Below are 6,462 nucleotides of genomic sequence, written 5' to 3'. Positions count from 1 at the left end.
TGCAGCCAGGCTTTATACACTCCTTGGCGTTCTTGAATTCCTCTCAAAATCGACGGCCTCATTTTGGTGCCTAAATAATTTTCTTTGTAGCTGAATTTTCCGCATGCTGCTTTTGTGCCCGGGCATGCCATGACTCAGAGACACTTCTTCCCTGGTAGCTGTCCATTATTGTAATAATTTGTCATCTGAAACTACTGTTTTCTATTTCTCCATATTGCCTGTCACATCCTGTCCGACTGACCGTCTCAGTCGTTTGGCTGCACTTGACTCATTTCCATCATGTGGGAGACTGGTGAGAGGACGTGTCCGAGTCAGTACAAATATATTTAGGAGGCTGATACAGCTTTATTTTGAAATCCTCTCCCTTGCTGCCCTCCCTGTTATTGTTGAGGTTTCTCATGCGTGTGTCCCTCATCCAGCTTCCACCCCTGTCCTTGGCCAACCCTTGGGCCACGTCTCCCTGGGGCTCTGCTTGAGATTGCCCCATTTCATAAGTTTTTTCTGCCCAGCTCCGTTCCACCAGCTGAGGCTGATGATATTTCTGAACCAAGATTCGAGACACCATCCTATTTCCTACCACATACTTGCTTTCTGCTGGGCTGAGTCTCCTGGTTATTTATATCTGCCCTGGTCTTTCTTGATTTGCTATTTTTGGCAGGGGGATTAACCCTGGTTTCTCTACAGTCTGCCACTTTGCCTCTTCTGCTGCAGCTCAACTTCTCCAGACCTTGCTCTTCTCTTTCCTTATCTTCACTGAGTGAAGGAGGCCACCAGTGGCTTTTCAACAGGTTCACATCGAGTCGTTTTTTTTCCCCTTTTTGACTGATGCTTAGCAGGTTTTAATGCAGTGTGAATGCCACAGACAGTATTACTTTGGAAAATGAACCCAACTTCAAAGGAGCTCAGGCCGTTTCTGCGGGTGCCGCAAAGAGGAGGAACCGAAATCACTGTTTTTACCCTGACTTTGCCATCTGAGCAATCATGCATTTCTGGTGGTTTGTGTTATTCAAAATCTGAGCTGTCGTGGCACTCGGAGGAGGAAGAGGCTTAATCACCATCTTCTTTTTATGTGCAGAAGGTTTCCTTTCAGTAATGAGGCCTGCAGTTCATAAATGCATAAATAGCAAGCCTTAAAATAGAAAGTTGCAGTAATCTCTAATTCTCACTTGATTTTAACCTGCTTTCCTTGCCTTTCCACTGCATCCTGGTGGACAGTTTCTTTTTCAGTTCTCTGAAATGAAATCCTTAGTAGCTAGGTCAACTACTACTGCTTTTTTTTTTAAAAAAAAAAGTTTTTTGTAAAGGATTTTGTAAAGGATTTTAAAGGATTTTGTAAAACTTTTCAGTGAGATACATCAGTGACCTGGAGAATTCTCTGTAGAGCTGAAACTGGTTTTGTGACAGCCACTCCTCCCAAAATTCCCGGTAAACTTTTTGTCTTATTTTCTCAAGTTTTCAGTGCCTTATGTGGTCAAACCTGGTGACTAGGAGACTGTGCCTGCAAGTTGCGGAGATGCTGAGGTTGTTAGTCCTCTCACTGTGTTCTGCAAGATGGAAAGTTAAATGCATCATGAAGATGCTCTGCCAATAGCCAGAAGCTGGGATGTAACAAAGGAACCAGCCCATAAAAACTAAGCAGTACAGAGAGGATTCTTAAAATATCTTTAAATAAATAGGACATCTTATATGTGCTATCGTAGCAGAACAAGGATATTGTGATGACCACCTTCACAGTAGCTGTATCATGTAGATCGCATCTAAGTTCACAAGTCTAAGGATAGTGATCTTTCCAATATCTGTTTCAGCTTTCAAATCTGGCTAATATAAAAGGATTTTATACCTGTTTCTGCATTAGGAGCTCTGTGGTGCAGGCACTTTACTTTTTAGGTTTGTGAAAGCACTTACCACTTAACAGGTGAAAAGATACATGAGTACAAGTCCCACCAGGTCATCCTTTGGTCATTGTGACATTTTGTCAAACCAGTATAAGAAATTCTTTCCTTTTGCACACATACCACACACTTTTTGTCTTAATCGAGTGTGGGGCAACCATCTACTCTTGAGAAATGGGGACTGTCTGTTTTTTGGACACGATGCCCTGTGCTAATGCTAAAAAACCAAGGCCAGGCTTGACAACTTGTTGAGAAGAAACTGATGTTGCAGTGCTATGTAGCACAGCCTTCCTATTCCAGAAGCAGAAAGCCAGCAGAGTTCATACCCAAGTGCCCAGACTTTATGAAGAGCAAATTGCTGCATAAACAGTATATTTACTTTTGACGGTGTGCTCTCTTAGAAACGATTAGGGAGGACCAGAACATCACTTCCACCCAGAGTGACAAAACTGCGCAGAAAAGGTTTCAGCTCTTCAAAATGTTAATTAAAGAGAAGGAGCTGGCCAGGCCTGTGCCCTGGAGCTGGACGAGCCAGCACTCCTGTGCCAAGCTGCAGCCACGGGCTTTCTATGTGGTCTCGGAAAATTAGAGGTGGCTTGCGGGGCCCATGTCCCCGGAGCCGGCGGTGAATACGGAGCAGTCAGCGCGTGCCAAGTCCCGCGGCAAATAAAACCAAACCGCCCCTCCTGCTAAGCCATGCATCAAGCAAACCTCCTGGGAACGGGCTCGGCAAACCTCTTCAAATGCAAATCGTCGCTCGCCGAGGCACAGCTTCATGTGCCCGCACCGCCGCCGTGCTGCCCCCGAAAGCCCGACGCAGCTCCAAGGCATCGTAAAGCACCTCGCTGGACTTTGACCTCCTGCAGCAACGGGCCGGCCCCTGCGGTGGACGGGCGGCTGCGTGCGTGCGTGCGTGCGTTTCGCCCTCCTTGGCCAACTTCTTCCCTTGAGTAACTGCCGCCGTCTACGCGGCGTGGGTCCGTCTGTCGCGGTCTGCCGAGTCTTGGCCGGGTTCCACCTGGCAGCTTTCCACCTAAGCCCCTTCAGGCAAAACAGGTCCTTTCTTCCTCTCCCGGGGGCTGGGAGCTGCCAAAAAGGACCCCGGGATTACAGCGTTAATGAGAGCGGGAGAGGCTTGTACCGTTGCCCACTGTATGTCATGAGCGTGGATTTATCTCATCGCAGCCCTCGGCGCCCAACACAATCCTTGTCACGAGAGAAAGGCGCTGGAAGCTCCAGCGACTCCCACACTGGACGTTTCAGAGAAGAAACTAGTTCCTTGATTGAGCTGGGCAGAGAAAGGGGCTGGATTAGTGGAGGTGTCGGAGGCTTTTTATAAGGCAAGAATCCCTGAGCGCGCCCAATTTCTTGTATTTTGTCTAAAATCCGTAGAGATCCCTCTCGGTGTCCATCTGCGAATGCAATACTGGGGAGAACTGTGGAGGATAAAAGCCACCATCTCTGCCCCTCCACGTCAGTGATGTCCTAGCAGATGCCCAACTTCTGTAGCCCTCCGCAGAACGGACCATTACACAAACAGAAACGCGGCGGTCAGCGAAGGAGCATGATCAAGCAGATGCTCAGCCCCAGCGTTTATCGCTAGACCTTTGCAGCAAACGCTACCCCGCGTTTGCAGGAGAGCATCACATGCCTGCAAAGCAAAAAGCCTCCGCATGGCCTGGTGCTTAAACCCGCAAGGAGGTTTTCCAAATATTTGCAAAAGGCTTTGGTGCCTTCCTGGGTGTTTCAGGAACGCTGTGTGTTGTATTAGGGTGGGCTCTTCGTTATCTTAAGACACTGCCCATCAACAGACCCCAAACTCTCGAGACTGTGTGGAGGGTATAACATTAAGTAACGTAATCTGCATGGGTGCACACAGGTTTTTAGCAGGTACCGCAAGGGACTGGGAGCTATCGATGGGTTTTGTGGCCTGGCTGACTCACCTCATTTACCTGCCCCTTTAGTGCCCTTTCCACCCTTCATATTGTTCCTTTATGCAATGAACGTTCTGGGTACCTGTAAGGGACCTGGCAAAATGGGATTTGATCTAAACTGAGGCCTCCAAGGTCTGCTGTCTTTCCCATGCCAATCAAGTCCCCTGGAGCAAATCCTGCTTTGTTATGTTAGCTGAGCTGCAGCCTCCTCCTCATTTTCTCTTTGCACTGAGGAGTGGGAATAGCCGGGAATAAAGAAAAACAGGCAGAAAACAAATAGGCCCTGCCAGTGCCAAATGGGCTTCGTAGGGAGTTCATTCCTTGTTGTCTGTTATTCACTGCGGTGATTTCGGGCCTCCTTTAATTCAGCTCTCTCACAGCCAGCGCAGGCTCGCACAGATGCAGCTGAAAGTGAAATTAGAGCCACGGTCCATAAACACTTCAGCCAGGATTAAAGGTGCTCCATAAATGCAGCATGTGTTGTTGTTGTAAGGTGCAAATGTTGATTTTTGGCTCATTGCTGAGAAGCTGGCCTGGAGTTTGAAGGCACGGAGATGGCGCAGAGACATGCAGGGTGCACAGCTCTGAGACGAGCCATCTTCTCTCTCTCTTTGGTACCACATAGCAACGGTGATTTTAATTACGGATTTCATGTTTTTTCCTCCCCTGTTTTAAATGTGGAAGGCCACTACAGTTTTGTTCTGCTGGCATTATACTCTGGTTTCTCTTCAGATCGTATAAATCTTTTGCCTTTTACTAAAGATTTAGCCTGGAGAAGAGAAGGCTGAGGGGGGATCTTACCAACGTATACAAATATCTAAAGGGAGGGTGTCAAGAGGATGGGGCCAGACTCTTCTCAGTGGTGCCCAGCGACAGGACAAGAGGTGACGGGCACAAACTGAAACACAGGCAGTTCCATCTGAATATGAGGAAAAACTGTCTTTCCTGTGAGGGTGACAGAGCACTGGCACAGGCTGCCCAGAGAGGTTGTGGAGTCTCCTTCTCTGGAGACGTTCAAAACCCACCTGGACGTGATCCTGTGCAACGTGCTCTAGGTGACCCTGCTTGAGCAGGGGGGTTGGACCAGATGATCTCCAGAGGTCCCCTCCAACCTGAGCCCTTCTGTGATTCATTCAGACTCGTTTGCAAACGTAGCCTGATTCACTGGTTTAGAGCTAATTGTATTTGCGGAGGGCGAGTGCTCAGCAAACGGCAGTGTGTGAATTGACTAAGCACTCTTGTTTTCTCTTGACACTGAAGCTAAATCAAGCATCTAGACGCATGCTAGATCATGACGGAGACACTGGGAATGTTTCCTCTGTTAAATCGCAGAGCAAGGATTTGGGGATTTTACCTGCTAAGGGTTCCAGGAGCCCAGGGCCAGGCCCGTGAAGAGGTGCTGGGTCACCAGTCACCAAGGGCTTAATGTGGAATATTTCTAAAAGTCCAGTTCTCCTGCCCGGAAAAATGCACCAAGATGCAAATCAGCTAAAATGTGCAGCCCTAAACTGAGGCAATGATTTACAAAATGGACCAGCAGGCCAGTTCACAGGGGGGTTGACGCGTGACGTTAACGGCGTGCTATTAAACGCAGAGTTCCCCGCTGCCGAGCAGTGCCGTGTGGCACCGTGCCGGACGCGGGATGGAGCGAGGACAGCAGGTAGTGGCGAAACTCCCCGCAGGAGCCTGTCCAAAACTTTCTCTTCCTGCCCATTGCCCTCCATGTAATTGTCCCATTGGAAATCAGCCGGGAGGAAGATGCCTGGAGGGGTCTTAGGAAAATCGGCTGTGGAGACCGGACTTCAGTGATCGCTAGAACAGCTGTGATTCACGTTTGCGCTGATGTTCACAATGCAAGGAGTAAATCAGCTGTCAGCCTTGGCCAACGAGCAGAAACTTTGCACTTGCTGGCCTGGTGAGCTTGATAAAATCGCTGTGGTCAGTGATCCTGGAGGTGCACGCGCGTGTGTAGACCCTATGAGGTCTGCTCCCTTTCTTCCTCATCCTGCCCCGTTGTGGGCTAACCTTGTATCTGACTATGGGCCTTTGAGGCCCATGTCACGTTCTTGCAGCCCAGATATTCCAAGGAGACCGAGCAGCATTGCCTCCACCTCCAGCTGGACCTTTGGGTCACACCTCTGCAGCTGCTCTGCAGGGGGGCACTGAGCCCAAATCAGCCGTTTTTCACAGGAAACTGGTTCCTTCTGTCTTCTTTCTATTATATTTGGTAGCCCAAGGCTTACCACGTCCAGCTGGAGCTCTGGAGATTCAGGTTCAAATTGATTTTCTCCATGATTCAGAGCAATAATTTGCTCTTGGATATCCAGCTCCTAGTTACACACTGGTCTGAGGTAGGTCTTCCTCCACACCTCTTTCTGGAGTTAGTCCTTCTTTTGGCCCAGGAAGAAAAAAAGGTCACTTTTGGGAAGCTCAGGTCTGAGTTCAGTTTTGTATGCCGGTGAATATTTGGGTCAGAAAACTTCCATGGGACAGTGTTCCCCTCTCCCGGCAGAATGTCCCATAGCTTTGGTGGGAGGGATGAACCCGGCTTAGCAGTGTGGTGACTGGGCTGCTTTATAGCTCTAACGCCAGCATCTTCCTTTGTGGGAAGTGGATTTTTGTCAAAACGACCCCAT

The 6,462-nt window shown here is 48.8% G+C and overlaps 1 non-coding gene across 1 annotated transcript; it reads left to right on the top strand.

The window, feature by feature from the left end:
- The first annotated feature begins 4,538 nt into the window (after positions 1-4,538).
- Positions 4,539-4,659, top strand: LOC112994503 (U5 spliceosomal RNA). Its single transcript, XR_003261949.2, has one exon. It is a non-coding gene; the product is annotated as a U5 spliceosomal RNA (small nuclear RNA).
- The last annotated feature ends 1,803 nt before the right edge of the window (positions 4,660-6,462 follow it).

Source organism: Dromaius novaehollandiae, chromosome W, assembly GCF_036370855.1.
Source record: "Dromaius novaehollandiae isolate bDroNov1 chromosome W, bDroNov1.hap1, whole genome shotgun sequence".
NCBI classification, from domain to species: domain Eukaryota; kingdom Metazoa; phylum Chordata; class Aves; order Casuariiformes; family Dromaiidae; genus Dromaius; species Dromaius novaehollandiae.
Note: the sequence above shows the minus strand (reverse complement) of the source record. Positions and strands in the feature narration are given on the sequence as shown.